The 18,410-nt window shown below is 39.2% G+C and overlaps 1 protein-coding gene across 2 annotated transcripts in view; it reads right to left on the bottom strand.

The window, feature by feature from the left end:
* PDGFD (platelet derived growth factor D) overlaps positions 1 to 18,410 on the bottom strand; it is a 232,636-nt gene that overhangs the window by 185,295 nt on the left and 28,931 nt on the right. The window lies entirely within an intron of this gene.

Here is an 18,410-nt window from a genome sequence, read left to right as displayed (position 1 = left end):
CAAAAGAAAACGTTGATTGAGCACGTTTTTGCCTGACACTATAGTGGGCATGAAGGATGCAGTCATGTATAAGCCATAGCTCCTTAGGACGCCATCCCTTCCATTGCAAGACTCACAGGCCAGTTTTCAAAAATAGTCTACAGAACATGCAGAGTATAATAAGGAACACACTTGGCAAGTGTACTGAGAGAGACAGAGGGAGGGAAGAAAGGACATCTATTGATTGATTGATTGATTGATTGATTGATTGATTCCAACAAGGAAAAGCAAGAATGACTTTAAGAACGAGGTAACATTACAAAGACTGTGGAATTGAAGAGTTTGGGAATGACAAAGAAGATGTCATTACTCTCCCTGCCCATTTTTTTCTTTGATAGGAATAACAGGCAAAACAACACGTGTTTAAAAGCACAGAGAAAAGAAAGAGCAAGACCCTTTCAGGGAGGAGCAAGTAGTCAGCTGTGACTGACATGCATTATATATGAGGGGAGGGGAATGTGCTGGGAGATCCTCCAGTGCCTCCCGGTGTAATCTGAGATTGAAACTGAAGAGAATTCTAAACCAGACATGCTCCATGGTCCTTAGAAGTTTACCAAGACAGAATAAGTTCCCATTTCAAAGTGGCATCAAATACTTATTTAAGATAGATTTCTCACAAAGTGTATTTCCAAACTAAAGGAGGGCAGGTGTATACCTGATATGAAAAAAAAAAATCTGTTTTGCATTAAATTACAACACTTAGTCTAGAAAAGTTATTTCTAAGTGATGACTCCACATCTTGCTCTCATTTAGAGGCTTCCAAAATGTTGTACCCTGAGATTGCCCAATGCTGGATGTTTGACAGCATTGTTTACAGGGGTGGGGAATGTCCGGCCTGTGGGCCATGTAATGCCCGGGAAGTCATTTGGTCTATACACTGCTTTTGAAAACTGGCCTGTAAGTCATACGATTGAAGGGATGGCTTCCTGGGGAGCTATGGCTTGTACATGACTGCATCCTTCATGCCCACTACAGTGTCAGGCAAAAACGTGCGCCATGTTCCTGCAGTTTCTCCATGCCCACATCACTCTTCCACCAATGAAAACTTTCCCAAGTTTCTCACCATACTCAGGAAATTCTGTCTGAAAGAATTAAAAATCCAAGTAAACTTAGTCAATTGCTTATACGTGCTATCAACACATACATGTAGGAACATTTATAAATACCAAATAAAACTCTATTAGTCCAGAGGGAAAACACTTATTCAGAAATAATGGAACATTTCCTTTCTCTGGGCTTTATCTTTCTTAGCAGTGACATGTAGGAGCCAATACTCCTGATATTCTGTAAAGTACTACACAGCTGAGAGAGTGATCAGTTCAGTGAAACCTTCCACCCATGGCTAAATGAACTCTGTGATCTATTCCCTCTGTTTTCAAATCTTGCTGCACGGCCTGGCTGGTGTGGTCCAGTTGGTTGAGCATCATCCCATGCACTAAGAGGTCACTAGCTCAATCCCTGGTCAGGACATATGCCCAGGTTTCAGGCTCAGTCCCCAGTAGGGAACATGCAGGAGGCAGCTGATGAAAACACAGAGATCGATGTTTCTCTCTCTCCCACTCCCTTCCCTCTCTCTGAAATTAATAAAAACATTTTAAAAAAATCTCGCTGCACTTTCCCCCCCTCCCCCCCATTCTAGGTAACATTGTTCTCTAGTTTCCCTTTATATTTGAAAAAAAAAGATGCTTAAATTTAGCTAAATAACAAATAGGTAGGGATGTGCATAATGATCTATTTTAAATCAAGCTATGGCTACAATAAAACAAATGAAAACAAAATCTCAAAAAGCAAAGAGACACCTGCATTAGGATGTCCATCTTAATTTAATCCTGAAAAGCACATAAGGAAGCTTCTTCAAACAGAAATAGGTCTGAAAACTCTACCCCCCTGCGAAGTCGGGCTTCCAAGGTTGAGGAGAGTAGCCCATGGCCATATAATATGTTGAGTGTGGGATATGACATGTTTCTCAGAGTATTTGGAATTTTAGAATTATTGGTTGAAAAACTTCAGAAACAGAAGAATTACAGGATCCAGCGGCCAGTGTGTGGAATCCTGTCTTATCAGAGATGATTTTACTGAAAAGTTGACAAAACGTAAGGCTCCCTCCCTGGCAATGGCTTCTCCCAAGGCCCTGGGAGAGGCACTAAGAATGTGTTTACCAAGTCATATGTTTCTGTACAATTAGAAATGGAAGATATTTTGAACGCAATCAATTAAGATTGTGGTCTCTCTTTGTTCTTTCTCACGTTCCACCAGCTTCTCTCCTTCATGTCTGGTGATGATGCAGTGTGTAGAGGCATTGTGAGTCCTGCTAAAGAAAGTGGGTTGAGAAAACATTTATTTTGAGTTTAACGGCTATATTTCTGTGCTTCACAGCCATGTCAACCTACCATGCTGACTCCCATGCCTTCTGTCAGGACACAGTGGCAAAGCCAGACTTTCCCTAATGATGTGAAAAAGGCCCCTGCTGCTGTTTACCAGAAAAACAGAAGTGGTGGAGGACAAGCAAGGTTTGAAATGTATGAAGTAGGCAGTTCAATGATGATTTGCGACAATCTTAAAAATTGACATGACATGGTTAATAATAGGTTGTGATGGTAAGAGAAAGTTTTCCAAATATTAATAAATGAAAAGAAAAAAAATGATTCGCCATAATAGAAAAATTATGCATGAATTTTTCTTCTTTTTACAGAAAATGACATGGCACAGTCATAATCATATGAAGACATAACCTAAGCGTATATAGTCAAAAATATAGAAAGCATTGTAAAGACAGAGCAGCAATTTAATTAATAACAAAATATATATTATTTTTCTATATTTTGTTAGATATGAGTGGTACTTATTTGCATTTTTTATTTGTAATTTGTTGTTCTTAATTCTTTCATTCTAAAACTATATTCAATTTCATACCTAATTTTTTTTTCTTTTAAACCCTTCCCCACAATTATATGTTTGCACCACATACAACCTGCATTGGTCCCTGATTTCAGATCAACTTATGGTTCATATCTCTCTTGATGACATTATATAACAAAATCTGATGGGTAATTTTAAAATAACTTTGTGCCTATTTAGATAGTAGAGGAGAGGGAGAAATGGAGAGAACCATACCTTTCTGCTGCTCTCTGTTCAGTGACAAATCGATTAAGAAACACTTTGGCAGGAGAGCATTATTCCTGAGCTGGGGCTGGGGTGGGGGTACACCTGCTCCTGCGGGCTGGGCTGGTGTGGCCCTCCTAGAGGCCAGGAAGGAGGAAACAGCAGCACCGTGTCTGGGGAACGCCTGCCTGTGTTCATTTCCCAGGGCTGCTACAACACGTTAGCCAGGAACTTTGTGGTTTAAAACAATATAAATTTATTCTTATGGCTCCAGAGGTCAGAAGTTCAAAAGGTGCCTCATTGGTTAAAAACAGAGCTGCATTCTGCTGGAGACGCCAGGGGAGGCTTTTCCAGCTCTTAGATGCCTCCGACCTTCCCTGGCTCCTGACCCTCTTCGCCTCACTTCAAAGCCAGCAGTGTGTGGCCCACTCTTATGCTGCCATCTCTCTGGTTCTCAATCTCCTGGCTCCTTCTTCCACTTACAAGGACGCTCATGCCTACACTGGGCTGCTCAGATAGGTCAGAGCTACCTGAAAGCCATCTGATGAGCAGCTTTAACTCCAAACCATTAACCCACCCAAAGAGGGTGTTTAAATGATAGGAAGTGGTGTTTTTGAAAAGTGAATGACTTCCTTCTTAATCTAACAAAAGCAACCGATGACACAAAGTGACAGTGTACATCAATATCATTTTGTAATCTCCTGCTGCTTTTCATTAATAAAAACCTTTCAGTCCAAATAGATCAGATTTTAAAGAACAAATTGTTTGATTTGATTGTGGACAATGCAGACACATTCGTTTTTTTCCTTAGGCACCTTAACATCCCTTTTAATGCAGGTGACTATGAGGATAGATATTAAGGGAACTGTTTTTGGAATTTTAATTAAGAGGAGCCATTTTTCACTAAATCAAATGTTTTAAAGCAGCTGTATCTGTTGTGAGTACATTTCTCTGAATAAACGTGTATAGTTTAACCAGAATTACAGAATTTAGAGCTAGGAAAATATATCACAGAGATCATCTGGTCCAGGGCTACCCAAACAACCTCTGGTGAAAGAGTAGGTTTTACTTTTTTACTTTGAAATATGCCTCTGACCAAAAATCTGTAAAATGGATTACTAATAAATGAAATAATGAAAAGCTAAATATATAAGTTCTAATTTTTAATTATTAGATTCAACAGAAAAAATTTTGTAAAATTTATAACACATTTCTGTACTTATTTCATCATAGATGAATTAGTTCATTGGTCAATACTGTTTACTAAACCAGCATTTAGTGGAACTGATATCTCTCTCTCTCTCTCTCTCTCTCTCTTCTCTCTCTCTCTCTCTCTCTCTCTCTCTCTCTCTCTCTCTCTCTCTCTCTCTCTCTCTCTCTCTCTCTCTCTCTCTCTCTCTCTCTCTCTCTCTCCATTGATTACATACTGAGTGGTGAACTAGATTCATCACATATATTATGTTAAAATTCTTTTTAGGTAAACAGTGGCCTCACTTTACAATTGAAAAAACTGATGTCCATAAAGTGAAATGTCTGATAACACAGCAGCAAACCTGGGATATCCAAGTATCTTCATTCTGCTCCTACATGATACTTAAAACAACCTTCAATAAATAAAACTTGCTCTTTCTTCTAGCTAGTCAAAAGGCTTATGAAAAAGAAAACTTGCCCTTAATTTCAGTTTTTATACTACCAATCTTGGAATTTGTACAACTTGGAATTGTACCTTGTTCATGATGCTTTTGTATATAAGAGAAACATTGAAAAAACATAAGATGGAGAAAAAGTAAGAAGGAAAAAGTACTATAAATCCTAGCGGGGGCACATACTGACAACAGTTGTTGACCCTGGATCTCCTATACACTCCACACAGCTGTGTTTATGTTTTTTTCCTGCTAATGTTAATCCCAACTATTTAAACCATTGGGGAGTTTGGGGAGTTCTGTTATTTCTCTCCTTTTTAAAAAGAATGTTTTCTTGGGAATGTTCATGCTAGTGAATATTTATTAAATATGCTATCCTAGTTGGGAAATAATTTGCTTTTGTCTAAAAAGTCATAATCAATTACTACAAACATAAAATAAGTAAAAGACTAACAGCGTATCATTTGAAAACTTCTGACCATACAGTGATATTTGAATCCTGGGAACTAATGCCCAGATCCTAATTATTAGCCCAGGTGCTGTTTTTTCAACAAGTGTTTGTTTTTGTCACCTATAAAATGGTCTTTAAAAAAGAAAGAGAACTTTACATTCTCTTTGTCTGCAGATAAAAAGCAAATAGGGCACCAGGGATATTATCTAGACAATTCAAGTAAAAAGTTTTTGAAATGTCTAGTTAATTGCCTCAAACCAATGCTTTATTTGTCTATAGAGACAAAAACTATGGTTGCTTAGAGAATATTAAATAATGAGTACAAGCATCTATTATTAATAAGTATTCTATCAATTTTAAAGCTAGTAAACTATGAATCAATAATATCCTGAGGCCATGAATTCAACTAATTAAATATGTTTAAAGTGGAATTTATTTGTCTTTATTTTTTAATTCATGAATTCAAAGTTAAAATAAATAACTTGTTAGCAATGCTTACAGTTTTAATGCAGACTTTGAAAGGTATTTCAAACATCCTTTATTTTGTACACACCTGTATTTCTCAGTTATATTCCTTCTGGGATTTGTTGTTTCTCTATAACACTACTTTTTCCATTCCTTTTCTCTGTTTTAGTACCTACTATAGACATTGGGTGCTCACTACAAAAAAAATTAATCAAGAAATGGAATAAAGCATTTGCTTCTAATTGGCAAGGCCCACTAGTGCAGATATATACTGTATTAGGCTCTGTGGTCTTCTCTCCTCTTTGCTTGGGAAAAGCCAAACCAATGCACCAAGGCTAGGTTCAAAGACTGATCACTGATTTATTCAGTTACTGATGCCTGAGAAGCAGTGGTGAAGAGGTCCTCGCAGAGTTGACAATTCATAACTAAGAAAGCAGATGGTGAGCTGCCACTGCAATGGTGGAAGAAGGTTCGAGGTCCTTAAGGACAGCCAAGACAAGGATTCTCCATTAGCAACGTCTAGGGAATATTCAAGGAACTGCAAGGCCTCATCTGAAGCCTGTGTGGAGGGAAAGCATGGGGCTGGATAATGCGGAACCCATAGTGATGCAGGCTAGAGGTAATAGCAGCTTAAACTACTGTGGTTGCACTGGGAATGGAGAGAGAAAGCTTTGGGAGCTAGTTGGAAGATGAAATGGAGTTTATTGATATATAAAGTATGGAGAGGGAAGAATTGAGAAGGCCTCTGAAATATCAAGCTCAAGTGGTTGGCGAACGGTAGAGCTACTCAATAAGATACAAACATAGAGGAATATATTTGGCAGGAAAATTTTTTTTTTCGTCATGCTGAATATACATGACATGCTGACATTTGAGTGGTAATGGTGAAATAGACAAAGAGAGATTTCCAGTAAGCAGTAAGACATAAAAGTTGGGCTGAACAGGACCACCTAGGCACCAATAGTAAACAGATTGTAATGCAGGGATGGGCGTTAGTAAGATTATCCCTAAAGAAAGTGTGCAGAGTGGAAAAGAGGAGGGCTTGACAGAACCTTGGAGAACAGTGGCCTTACATTTACCACACACTTTTCTATTGTATTACGTTAATAGTGCTTTCAAGTGGGCCACACCAGACTCCAAATGCTGTGTTTCCCTAGGTATTTTGTTTGCAGCTCAAGCCAACTAAAGTCCTTACCTTCCTCCTCCATTTCCGTCTCCGCAAGAGAGAACCTCTGTGCTAGTCTCCTCCAGCACAAATATAACAAGTATAAAGAGCCAAGGACAAAATAAATACCAATATATTTTAAGAGTTTTCAGGAGGAAGGAAAGGGTCATCTTGCACATCCAGCTGTTCAGTCAGAGCAGTTTGTAGGCAATTCCAGACGGTAAATTTCATGCCACTTGAAGGCATGAAAGGACTTTCTGACTATTAAGCCAACAGCTATCAAAGGGCTGTATGATACAGTGGTGAGTGCACTTCACTAAAGTCCTGTATCAGCAGCCAGTAGAGTGGCCACAGAGATGTCCATAAGTAGAAGATTCGCAGATAGTGTTTAAAGTCCTCATCTGCACTATGTATAATTATTATAAATGTTCATGTTCACTAAATCAACTATTTCCATGCTCATCTGTTTCCCATTTATTCAGAAAAGATTAATAAAATCCATTATATTTATCAAAATGGCGAGAAAAAGTTTAGATTTTTTTTCCTATTTTAGAGTGAAGCAAAGTTTTGACAGGCAAATGTAATTGTTTTAATAAACTAATGAATCTTCTCAGTATTGGTTCCAGTCCACACCATACCCTTTCCTAAAAGCTTGACAAAAATGATGGTTTTCCTCTCCAGGAAATCTAGCAATGTCACCCTCAGTTGAAATCTTCTGGGTACACTCAGATGCTGGCACAAATGGATGACTATGAGCATGGTTATGAATGTAGTCCTCCTTTCTTTTACAGGCCTGCCATAAACAATAGATAAGAGATATTTATCATTACAGGCCTGCCATAAACAATAGATGAGATATTTATCATTTAAAAATACTGAGTCAGAAGAGGCCATATAGAATTGTTATGAAATGAGAAAAATCTGTTTTGGAATTCTCCGTCCTCTTGGGAAATTTAAATTATTAAGTTCTAAAAAGAGGGCAACATTCATCCATACCTGGAAGATTAAAAGTGAGTATTAAATGAGATAAAGCACATGATCTTCTTTACCACATTAAAGAATGCTCAATGAATAGTGTTGATTGTTATTCTTGATTTTCTCCTATTGTTCTTTATAATTCATTACGATGCTGCATCCAGAATTAAATTATCCTATGATGGCCTTAAAAATGCAAAGTAAACATTCAGTGATTAAGCAGTTTCCAAATAAATGCTGTGACCACCAATTTTATAGTTAGTATGGAAAATATTTATCAGGTGTAGCTTGAAAAGTAGGAAATACTCTGGAAACCTGCATAAATCTATAAGAGACACAAAAATTCCAAGGAATCTGTAAGGGCCCACGCAGAAAGCTAACTCCCATAGGAGCTCTGTATTTTCCCAATAATTAAGGTCTCACCCTGTCATTGTCATCGTTTTGTTTGTTTTTCCTTCCTTTCTTACTTTTTGAAATTTTTTTTGAAACTTCTAAAGAATGTTTTTATCTTTCCAGGTGGCATTGGATGGCAGCTGTTCAGACCCCATGAAGAGTGGTTTAATGATTAGGAAGCCCTGACAGTGTCCCTTCCATTTTCTGAAAAATAGAACACCATGAACACCCTCTCCCTGAATGCTCCCCTTGGAGCATGGCTAAGTTTTGTCCGTCCGAGTTTGGGCTCAAACATCTCAGTGAAGTTGCTCAAGCCACCTCTCTAAAGTACCTCCTTTCCCCTCCAGCTATTTTCTATAACCTCATCCTGGTTTACTATTTTCATAGACCTTATAACCACCTGACTTTTTGGTTTATTAATAACTAGAGGCCCAGTGCATGAAATTCGTGCAAGGGTAGGGTCCCTAGGCTTGGTCGGCGATCAGGGCCAATTGGGGGGCCTTCCTTCCCCCAGCTGCCGGCTGCCGGCCGGGGCCTTCCTTCATTCTACGTTACCCCCTGGTGATCAGCACACGTCATAGCGAGTGGTTGAACTCCCAAGGGGACAATTTGCATATTAGCATTTTATTATTTAAGATATTTCATTGAATTCAAGAGGTGATCAATTCTAAGTACTATTATTTTGTATATTACTAACAAAGCAAAATGCTACCAATTAAACTAAGACAATATTTTCTTACCATTTTGAGTTTTGATTGTATACTAGTACTTAACAGTCTCTTATTTAGACATTGAATTTATCATGTATTGCTCTTTACCTAAATGGGATATACCATTTATTGTCTTGCAGTAAAATACTAAGATGTAATCTTTCAAAAATGAATATTTTCTTCATTAATATCAAAGTGCTCTCTTTCTGACCTTTCTAAAGCAATAATAACCTTTTGTTTTAATGTCAAATGATAGTGTAATTTTCTCAAAGACATTTTAATGGCAATTAAATTCAATCTGTGTACATGTATCACAACTCAATTAGCAAAAAAAAAAAATGTCCATCTTTTAAAAAGTTTGGAAATGACAGCTATATCAGATGGCTTCCTGACTAATGGTAGGAAAGACACCTGCAACTGTGAGCTGCATCTGACTTAAATGTGCTAAAATCTGTATCTTAGAATCAGCAAATAAGCTAACTGATTATTTACCATCTCTCCCATAGCCCCTCAATCTTTAAAATATAAGATCTATGAGAGCAGGACCTTGCACACACACACACACACACACACACACACACACACATCCCTACAGCCTAGAATACAGTAGGTACTAAAAATATACGTATTCAAAGAATGAGGTGTGTTCTCTCTGAAAGCTGATGCTTTACCATTCGAAGAGATGGATGCTGGAGTAACAGCTAAAAATACAACTTAACAACAACTGGCATTTCTGGTCTAGTAATTGTGCCTTAAAGGTTTTCTGCCACCAAAGAGAAGAAATGCCATCTAATCTTAGACAGAGACACTGTCCAGGTGTTTTCCTTTAAGTATCCTAGATGGCAGTGAACTGCAAAAAAGAAAAAAAAAGTGAGCCGCCTGGAGATCTACACTCTTGATGAGATAACCTCTAGGCTGAAATTCTCATTTGCAGCAGCCTGGAAAAGCAGAGATAAAACTGACAAGTGGCACCAGGATGAATTTTTGGATGTACATACCACACAGGAGCTATTAGAAACATATGAGCCCCATTCAGGTTCAAGGAATCTAGGGATTTAAACACCATTCCCCTCCCCCACCCTTAAATGGCAAGCATGCCAACAGAGGAAAGTATCAGAGATGCAGGTAGTATTAAATAAAACTCTTCTCCTATTATCCAATTGAATGATTTAGTTCACATTAGATCAACTTCTCATTGTTTTCTTTGATGTTCTTTCTTTGTACTTCCCACATTATAGTTAGTACTAGAGGCCCGGTGCACAAAATTCATGCAATTGGGGGGGGGGGGCTCTCAACCTGGCCTGTACCCTGTAAAAGTCTGGAAGTCCTCAGGGGAGAGGGCCTAAGCCATCAGGTGGACATCTTTAGCACTGCCACGGAGGCAGGAGAGGCTCCCGCCACCACCGCTGCGCTCACCAGCTGTGAGCCTGGCTTCTTGCTGAGCGGTGCTCACCCTTTGGGAGCGCACTGACCACCAGGGGGAAGCTCCTATGTTGAGCATCTGCCCGCTGGTGGTCAGTGCACATCATAGAGAGCGGTTGAGCAGCCTTAGCATATCATTAGCATATTACACTTTGGTTGAACGGATGACCAGACACTTAGCATATCAGGCTTTTATTATATAGGATACTGAGTAGATAGACAGGAGTTCTGTTATAAAAGTCAATAAAAACCATGCATCTTTTTTTCAAATTTTCTGTACAAGTAACATAATCTTGACATGTACATACATACTCAGATTAATTTAAGATATTACTCTAATGACTTGTTTTCTTCCTCCCCCCTCAAACCCCTCCCCTCAACCCCCGCTCCTCCCACCTTCCCTCCCTGCTTTGTAGAGAGCTGCAACAATACACTTACCTACTCTCCTACAGACAGACAGACAGATAATGCTTAATGAACTCAGTCTGGTTCCCTGTAACCTCTTTTGCAGTCTCTTTACCTGGGGCTCTTCTTTCATAGGGATTTTTTTCCTGGTGTCTCCTATCTGTATTATCTTTTTACTTCTCCTCTTTATACTCTGTAACGTGCTGAATACTTATGCTTTCACTGAGACCATTACCTTTTCCTCATGCAACCAATGATTACTCTTACATGGATATTATAAGAGTACAATTAGCTGATTTGTCAAAATAAAATATATCCTTAATAGTAAACCTACTTTTCCATGATGTTCTGAGAATATAACAAATGTGCAATGTGATTGCACAATACATTACCCAGCCATTATATTAGCCAGAATAGTAACAAAATATTTTTGCTATTATTTATGTGTATTATTTATTTTGTCACAACAACAAACTAACCTTGGCATTTCAGTAGCTTAACTGAAAGTTTGTTTCTCACTCACATAAAATCTAATCAGTCTGGGTGACCCTCTTGCAATCCCACCATTTGGAATGCCAAGTTAGTGAACTAGGACAAGAACCTTCCGGAAGAGATGCATTGGCTCTTAACTGCCTCAGCTCAGAACTGACAAATGTCACTTCAACTACTGTCCCCTCACTAGAATTAGTTATGAGGATAAAACAAATAAACGATAACTTATAAAGTAATGCATAGCCCACAGTAACATTAAGTGATGTTTAGTTATATAATATTATTTTAATATTACATTAGTATAGTAATATAATATTTAAATATTATCATTTCATTATTATTATCTCAATATTATTATACTTAACAGTTCAGCTTTATGAATTGATTTTGATTCCTGGTCATTTTTAATATTATTTCTATAAGTAATAAAAATTTGAGTAATGTAGATAAAATTTCTTAAAATCAATGATACATCTTACTTGAACAAACTTATATGTTCTTCAATTTTACTTTTTTAGTGAACTACAATAGGAAAAATACTGTATAAGTACTTATAAATATTAACCATTTTTTTCCTTAAGTTAAATAGTAATAATAATCAGTAATATTTATTGAAATGCTACTATGTCATATAATGTACTAGACTACACTATATGGACTAGTCATGTAATGCATGAATGCAAGATCAGTGGTATGGAATCCATTCTATAGATTTAAAAAAATATTTTAAAAAAAGGAGGCTCAAAGAGGTTGTATAACCTATTCTGTGATCCCTGACCCACGGTGTATCCTGCATCCAAGGTCTGTGCATATCATTTACCAAAGACATGATCTGGTAAAACTGAAGACACCTAGCAGCCATCAGAATGAATAACTCTTAACTCCTAATATGACTCCATGCCAGCATAGACAGCTGTGGGGATCACACTCCTAATGAATCTCTGACAACCACATGCGTGTTTGTAACATCAATCATTTATATCACCTACTAATGAAATATACAGGTAGCATGAAAGTAGCAATTACATTTTTAAGCGTTCTGCTTGCAAGTATAAACCCAGCTGTGTGTATATGAATGGATGTTTAGGAGTTACACACACATAAACACACACACATACTCACACATACAATACCATTTTTGGAGTATTACATACCAGGTAACTGCTGCAAAATCAATAATGGATTTTATTGATTTTGTAATCATTTGGATTATGCACATTAAACACTACCCTTAATTTTTCTCAGATGTTCCTAAGAAAATACATTCCATTATTCACTGTTAGAACATCCTAAGTATACTATTAAAATAAATGACTGTGTTGGATTAAAAATTGTATTACATGCACAAATGGAATTCTAAACTGGAATAATAAGCCCCAATAACAAGCCCAATTAATTCAAGTGGTGCCATCCAGGAACACTGGATATAGAGTCACACTATGGCTTTGACCGGCTGAAGCTATCCAGCCCAAAGGATCGACTGATTCATTCGTTCATCCGTTCATTTATTAAGCACCTCCAAAGTATCAGGCCATATGCTAACGTATGAGAACTCACACTCCATGTCCTTAAGAAGCTCACAGTCAGTACTTTGTTAAGAGCAGTATCTTAAGTAAGGATCATTTGGTTTAAAGCAGGAAGTAGAACCCACACATTAAGCTTAAGTAAAAATGGGAACTGCCCTAATCAGTTTGGTTCAGTGGGTAGAGCATCGGCCTGTGGACTCGGGGGTCCCAGGTTCGATTCCGGTCAAGGGCATGTGCCTTGGTTGCGGGCACATCCCCAGTAGGGGGTGTGCTGAAGGCAGATGATTGATGTTTCTCTCTCATCGATGTTTCTAACTCTCTCTCCCTCTCCCTTCCTCTCTGTAAAAAATCAATAAAATATATTTAAAAACAAAGTCGGGGGGGGGGGGGGACTTAGGGGCAGACACAGAGAGGTCACCTGGAGCCCAAGGCAATATTTTTACCCAGGCTTCATAAAGGGCTGCAAGTAATAACTAAAAGTCAAAAACAGAGGTCACCTCTCTGCTATCCCCCCACCCCTCACCCCTGCCCAGGCCCCATGCACTGTGTATCGCCCGTCTCCTTTCTCTTTCTGGCTGTCCTTCTTTCCTTCTGTATGCACAACATGGAAAGCAGTCATTCCTCTCAGCTTAGCTTCCAGTGAACTCCTTGTCTCATTAGCATTTCTGGGCCCCAGTTCAACTGTTCCATGAGCGGGACTCTGGTTGGCCTAGGCTGAGTCCAATGTTTGTACTTGTTCAGCGTCCTGAGGCCAGTGAAGTAGGGCAAGAGGCCCTCTCTGCAGGGACCGTGGTTAGTCTCTCAGAGAAGGGCCATGGGCAAAGCGGGTAAACTGATCACTGTGTCTGTTACATTAGTCAACCACATTTAGATGCTACAATACCCATAAAACACTTAGTGCAACCTCTGGGACGAAATAAGTTCTACGTAAATGTTGTCTATACCTTTTAATGTCTATTACATCACACAGTGTTAGGTGCTATGGGGGAAGTAAGCCCACAGATCTGGGGCAGCCCAATGCAGGGGTACTGGTCTCAGTTTTGAGATACTTCAGAAAGGCTTGCAAGATGAGCTGGTGAGAGATGAGGAATTTTTCAAGTAATGATGGGAGTTTGTGTGTGAGGTGGAAGAAAGGGAATACTCCAGAATGACGCAGCATATATGAAACCCCAGAGGTGAGAGACAACATGATATTTTCCAGAAATGGCACTTGGTTTAGTATGCCAGAAACCCAGGTGTATGTTGTGCGAAGACTGGGCAAGATGAAGCTTAAGGTTCTAACGAAATCAGAACAGGAACCTTTCTCAGAAATCAGAACTCAGTGACACTGAAACATTTTAATTAGAGAAGAACTTGATCCGATTTCCACCTGCTCCCTGCGGTGTGGAGGACTGTAGATGGATGAGATGACAGCAGGGAGGGGGGTGGGGAGTCTCCATTCATAGGAGTGTCATTCACCCATATGCAGGTCACCCAAGGGAAAGCCATGTTTGAAAAGGCTGGGATGAGTTGAGTTGTGTGTGTAATGACTTTGAGATGCCTGAAAGCACACAAGGGAATCGAAGGTAAGGGTCTGCTCTCAGTACAGAGGCCTAGGAAATGGGTGGAGGCTAATGAGAAAATACAGAGTGGGGCAAAAGTGAGTTTATGGTTGTGAGTATTTGAAACACAGAGTTTATTCTTACAATATAATTTATTAATTATTGTAGTATTTTCCACAGAAGCAACTGTAAACCCGCTTCTGACCCACCCTGTATATAAAATATATGCACCAGCAGACTGCAGGAATGGAAATGCGAGGCCATAACTGGCGGGAAGGCCAGGGAAGGGTCCTCAGAGAAGGCAGCATTGGACCTGAGTGGGAAGGAGGAAAAGGGACCTCCAGGCAGAAGGTGCAATGGGATGGGGAGGCAGGGCAGGTTATGCCCACCAGAGGGGAAGTGAGAATGAGGCAACTCTGTGAGCCTGAGGGTATGGGTCACACTCAATTCGCTTGAATTAAGACCTACCCTTTTCTCCAGGATTCTGTCCTTGGAGACTGGGCAGCCAAGTGAGCCAAGGCTGAAAATGACTTAATGATCCTGTCTTATAATGGTTCCACAGAAATGAAAAGAAAACATTTCTAAAATGGCATTTGCAGGCTTCCAGTAAAGCATGACAGACAGAACAAGCCACAGATCCTCGCCTCCCGCTATAAAAAGCCCACGAGGGATGGCTAAGGCTGACAAACCTGGAAACAGCAGTAGATAAGAAGAAATGATAAAACAACTGCCAATTAAAGTGAAAAACAGAGTGATCTGGGAAGTGGAGCTTTGTGTACGAAAGGGATGGTTAGGACCATGGTTCACTTTTACAAACCCAGAGAGGCTTCTGTTTGATTTTTAATGATATACCTGCATTAATTTGGCAAAAATAAAAAAAAAATTATGAATTATGACATCAGTACAATAATGTGAGAATGACATTCAGCTTGCACGTGACCTTTCACAAATACACCTTCCCCAAGAATAAGTGGCCTGGGAAGCATGGTTGTGCCACACTAACTTCACGTCAACACTTGCTCTGTCGCGTGTGTTCACCCTGCACCAGTTCCAATCTGTGGTCAATGTTATGCTTTACTGCAGTTGAAATACAAAGAATTGTCGGGCCTGCCAGATTGAGCATTTTTAAGAAACACTCAAACATTTGGGTCAACATCCTAAAAGACTTTGATCATATTTTACTTAATACATCATAAAATTTTAGAACTAGAAGGGATCAGTGTCCTCCTTGTGCATTTGGAAAAAATGAGTACCAGACTAGAGAATTTGCTAGAGGCCAAACTGCTCGGCAGTGATTGTTCTCTGACAACAATCTTACTTGCTTCTTTCCAGTCTTTGTTCCACTAACCCTGCATTTCTCCAGCTCTGGCCCACTATCTGATTTTTTACTCCTTGATCCTGTTTGACTACGCCAACTGTTGGGTGCACAGGTCCTCTGTCAGGAACTGGACCTTCAGGGATGTTGGGTATTAGACAGAGAAGACATAAGAAGTCGTAGGTGTATAGGAGAAACTTTATTGCAGACCAAGTAGCCATGGTTAACCAGGAGCCATCAGACAAAACAGTTCTTCAAAGTAGACCCACAAAGCAGCCACAGTAAACATAGGAGCCATTGCACACAAAGCACCCAGCCCTACATAGAAGCAGCCTCGCACTGGCTGGTTAGCAACATACCTTTCCACTAATTTAGACAAAAACGGCTTCTTGCCACATAGTGACATCAGTATTTGGGTTACAGAAAAGTACGCCTGTGCATTGCCTACAGTACAACTGCTGTGTCTTTGCTTTTGCACCTGTGTATGGCAAAATGGCCTTGAACATCTGGCGTATTCTGATTAGGGTTCCCACATCCACTGAAAACTAGGTTCATCATACCATGTCCTTCCTGCACAAAACATTAACACTATTGTCAGTAATAAGTACATTTTTAGTTTGTCTGTTGTTTACAATTTTGGTAACAAATACGATCTTTAAGCATAAGACCATCACAGAATTGCATCCTAAATAAATAAAATGCTCCTTATGATAGAGTGTAAGAGAGGTTCAATCCTTGCCCTTCTATAGCTTGTCAACATACAGGAGAAAGGGGGAATGAAACAAAAAACTGTAATAAAGTGTGACGACTGGTACTAAAAATAGTTCATGGGAACTAGAACGTTTTGCAAATATGTCTGTAGACACAAAATTTGCAGTGTCATTTCTAGAATAAAAGAAGTAAAGCATGTTCAATTTGACCATTGATACAAGTGCACGGAGCCCCTTTAGTATTCTATAAGCCACAGGCAATTGGATAAATCTCACGTTGTTGCCACAGACCATCTTGTCATGTTGACTGGATTACTGATTGACGTTGCTGGGTCACCCGTAACAAATTCTGTAGTGACTGACTAGTCTTCCATTGCACCTAAAATTACCCGGCTCGTGCTGTGCATCTTTTTTTGTGCCTTCTCACTTACTTAATGTCTGAATTCACTGTCTGGAATTCCATCATCCCTGCCTTTCTCAACAGACCTACTTACCACCCAGTTCCAGCTGCCTCCTGCCACCTTTGCTGACCTCCACCTGCCCCTGATATCACCCTACTTCAGAGCACAGTGCTCCCCCGCTCCGCCTTGCAGAGTAATCCCAGGGGTGTGCCCTGCTCATGCACAAGCCTGTCTCCCCAGAAGAGAATGAGCTCCTGAAAGCAGAAACCAAGCCCTCTCAGCTTTATCCTCCACATTTACAAACACGTGCTGGACTGTAGGCCTCCCAGCACTTATGCTATGGGGGTAAATATTTTCGGAATATTTTATTAAGAGCAGGTGATATAAATCCACACATTGTAATAGCTAACGTACTGTAATAATTTTATGTTTAGGAAAAATGAAATAATGTTTATGACTTCCCAAGGTATCATATTTATTGAATAGGGAAAAAATAGACAATAGATTCTAATTTATACATAACTTTTCATTTAAAAAACACACCTTTAAGAAAACCCAATGAGGAAATCCACATTTACAAAACAGTTATTTCGGACAGAAATTTGCATTACTAAAAGCATCACTATGTAGCTCTTTTAAACAGCAAATTCTCTGTTTAGATTAATTTTGTTTCCAATTTTTAAAATACTCTGATTCTTGGGTTAAATAAGTTCACAAGTTTCCTCTCAGCTTTCTGAGCATTATCAAGGAGGTGTCTAGGTCCGTGGATGATATAATCTTACACATATGCGTACTTTTAAATGCATCTATTATGTGATTAGAGAAAACCTGAATTTGTAAAGCATAAGATCTTTAGTTCCTTGCCTCTAAATATGTGGTCGGCAAATGAGCAGCATGGACCTCATGCAGAACCCTGTTAGATGTGGAATCTCAAGCCACCACAGACCTCCTGAATGTGCAGAATCTACATTTCAACATGACCCCCAGGTGACTCGCATGCAAAATAAACTTTGAGATGCACAATTTTAGTCCATGTACCTTTCCTTCTTTGTGGTCAAAATACGTCACTTCAAAATAAAATAGCTCCATATCTAGTATTAAACATGCAGTAAGTACGGTTATGCTGTGCATTTTATGGTACTTTGAATTTTTCAGGGTACTTGTCCATACGCATGATCCCCGTTCACTCTTTCACTATCTGCTCTAAGGATACAACAGAATCATATTCTCTCCAATTGGCAGATGACCCAGGGGCATTGTATAGTTGGTGAGAGAGTTGGGAATAAAGACTAGGACAGCTAATTCCTAATGCAGGAAGCTGATGTGCCACACTGCATCCTCTGAGTATTATCTATGGTGGGGGAGAGGAGATATAATTTATAATGGAAATAGTTGAAAATTAAATGAGTAAAAGTGACAGGTGGTAAATGGGAATAAGTGAGCACCAGGTGCCCCCACAGAAGTGACTATCTGGTATGTGGAGAAATAATAGGTTTAGATGGATCTGAACTGAACTAGAAAAAAGCTCTGGGACAATGATCCCATCACAAACCCTAAAGACTGACACCCAAGTGATGTGCAGACGTTACTCTTACAGTTGGACAAAGATAATCTAGTGATTTTCCACCTGAAACCACACATAAAATGACAGAACT

Source organism: Cnephaeus nilssonii (assembly GCF_951640355.1).
Source record: "Cnephaeus nilssonii genome assembly, chromosome: 13".
In the NCBI taxonomy this organism is placed as follows: domain Eukaryota; kingdom Metazoa; phylum Chordata; class Mammalia; order Chiroptera; family Vespertilionidae; genus Cnephaeus; species Cnephaeus nilssonii.
This window is presented reverse-complemented; position numbering and strand designations above follow the sequence as displayed.